The sequence below is a fragment of the Priapulus caudatus genome, unplaced genomic scaffold, assembly GCF_000485595.1.
Source record: "Priapulus caudatus unplaced genomic scaffold, Priapulus_caudatus-5.0.1 Scaffold857, whole genome shotgun sequence".
Lineage (NCBI taxonomy): Eukaryota > Metazoa > Priapulida > Priapulimorpha > Priapulimorphida > Priapulidae > Priapulus > Priapulus caudatus.
Genome location: NW_014577918.1, coordinates 65,830 through 68,702, shown reverse-complemented (window position 1 = coordinate 68,702; position 2,873 = coordinate 65,830). Strand labels below are relative to the sequence as shown.

General features: G+C 49.9%; 1 protein-coding gene across 1 annotated transcript in view; it reads right to left on the bottom strand.

Annotated features, from left to right (window-relative positions):
• LOC106814026 (multidrug resistance-associated protein 1-like) overlaps positions 1 to 2,873 on the bottom strand; it is a 41,918-nt gene that overhangs the window by 22,351 nt on the left and 16,694 nt on the right. The window lies entirely within an intron of this gene.

The following is a 2,873-nucleotide window of genomic DNA, read 5'->3' as shown; positions in this document are numbered from 1 at the left end:
CTGGATGGACGCGCGCAGTCGGTGTGTGACTGCGCGCGTCGACGGACGCCCCCATCCACCGTGTCCGCAGCGCGACTTGAAGCCGGCCCCGCAGTATCGCGCTCGCACTTCCGCCTCGGACTTGTATGTACCGCCCGCCGTCCGACGACATGCGCTGAGAGGAGCGGTATCGAAACCCGGGAGCCACCTCCGCTAGAATGTCGTCTACGATCGTCCCGCTGTACTGAAACAAGCGAGCATTTAAATTATTTAGTTTGAATGATAATAATCATTAATAATAATTAATTGGCTGATTCTATGCATTAATAATTGTACATGGCGGTACAATGTTGCCTTATTGGCATTGTTCATGAACGTTGTTTAATAACACGACGGCCCCGCACAACGTTGCACGCCATTCTTCACAAAAAAAAAACAGAAAGAGCGTCATTCGAAATAAAAAAAATAACAACAAATAACCACAAACAATGCAAACGTGCAGTGGTCAAGTGTCGCTGCGCACCTTTCGAAACAAAAACAAAAAACAAAAACGCACGAAAATCGCAAAAAACAAGAGAACTTGTGCGTGCGCGGCCGCGCACCTTCGGATCTCTGCCTGATGTTGTCCTCGTTCCTGCGGTTGGTCGACGTGAGCGTAGTTACGGAGCCGAACTCAGCCTACATGCTCCGTTGTTTGCCTCAGCAGCTCGCGGTACGAGCCGGTCTCAGACATGCCTGTCCCGTCCATTCATGACGACGATCTGCGTCGAAATCCTGAGGCAGTAGCCCTGATGCCACGTGCGTGGACCAGGCATGCCGTTGCAACGAGATACCGTATGATGATGATGATTGATGATGATGATGACAGCAACAGTATGATAATGATGATCATGATGATGACAGCCAACGATGCATAATGATGATGATGATGATTGATTGATCTGGTCGACCTCGAGGCAGGTTATAGCTGATTGCCCAGGCGTGACTGGATGCCGCAGCTTATATATACTATACATATATTATACACAAATATATTGTGTCATCCGTGAATAAAAATACATTTTTTAGCATTCGTTCTTGCTTTTTACACTCTTGATATATATATAATACCTTATGCCACATTATTAGTTATTTTTCTTTGCTCTGCAAAAATTGTTTTCAGGCGAAAGCGCTTTTCAGGCAAGTGTTGACCTTCGCATTTGAATCTGCCGAAATTCCACGTTGCCGATACGAGTCAGAACTTGAACGACTACCCAATCTTTCGGCCAAACTGAACCTAACTAATGTCGTTCATGCACTTCCTCTCTCACCTTCTTTGCCCCAGAGATACCCTGCCGGCCCGAAATCACTTGATCGCAACATGCTGCCTTTCCTGACGTGAGGCCGTCGACGCCCGCCTAAGGGGATCGTCGAATAGGGTAGATTGTCCGCGTCGTTGCCTTAGACGGCTCGCATGCCCATGACTCACTCCCGCTGCCCCTTCTGTCCACCAGCTCAGTGCTTGATACCCTGTAGATGGGAGCGACGTAGGTGGAGAGAGAGAGCAGCATTATGATGTCAGTTGCGTGCTAGCTCGTTGCTGCCTGCTGCCAGTAGGTGGTGGGGATGGTTGGCTGCTGCTGCTGCTTGGTTGCTGCCGATTCGCTGCTGCTACTGCTGCCTGCCTTCTGCGCAGTGCCAATGTTGTCCTGCCGCTGCTACTGCTGTCTGCTGCCTAAGGTGGTGGTGCTGCTGCCTGCATGCTATTACTGCTGCTTCTGCCTGCCCCGGTTACTGGTTCTGCCCGCTGCGGCGTGCAGTGTTGCCTGCCCCCTGCTGTTGTTATACTAACATAATTTTATTAATATAGCGATTAGAACTTACTGCCTCGCCTGTTACTGCTCCTGCCTGGCTGCAGTATACTGCCTGCGTTGTTACTAATATCGGTATTAATAACAGCAGCTGCTGCTGCCGCTGGCGGTGCAGTATTGCTGCAGCAGTTGTTATTAATATCGGTATTAATAACAGCTGCCTGCCCTCTGCCGCCCCCGTACACACACTCAGTGCATGCTCCACGAACCTTCTCGCCAATCTCCGTCTGGTCGCCGGCGGGTAGGACGTCAAAGTCCTGCGTGAGCGCGCACGCCTCGACGACACAGCGGTAGCGACGCGCGCTGTACGTCTTACCGAAGATGATGTTGTTCTTCAGTGTCGCGTTCTGCAAGAGATAGAGAGACGGAGATTAGAAGAGAGACACCGAGAGACACAGAGAGAGCGACAAACAGACAGTGAGAGAGAGCAAGAGAGAGAATAGACGATAGACATTATATACGAATATGCGAACATAGAAGGATTAAAAGAGGGAAGAGGGAGGGAACGAGGGATGGGAGGGAGTGAGGAAGGGAGAGAGAAAGGGAGTGAGGGAGGAGGGAGGGAGGAGCAAGACAGAGACATGAGAGGAGGCTAACGAGGCAGGAAGCACAGGAAGGACGCACGTACATTAGGCCAAAACTAAATATATGTGTGGTTACCGTTACATGCCGAAAAAAAATAGGGTAGGTAGGTAGGGAAAACATTTTATTTTCTTGAAATATTTTATTTATGAACCATGTCCGAAGGATGTGCGTTGTGCCTTTTGAAGCAGGAACTGTCCAATTCATTTTTTATTTTTTATTTTTTTTATTTTTTTTACTTTAAAGAAAATTTACACTAGGAGGGACAGAAGGGGGTACCCACTCACCTGTATCCACGCCTGCTGCTGTCAGGAGGGGAGGGACGGATTGAGAGCGGGAGGGAGGGACAGAAGGGGGTACCCACTCACCTGGATCCACGCCTGCTGCTGTCAGGAGGGGAGGGACGGATTGAGAGCGGGAGGGAGGGACAGAAAGGGGTAGCCACTCACCTATATCCACGCC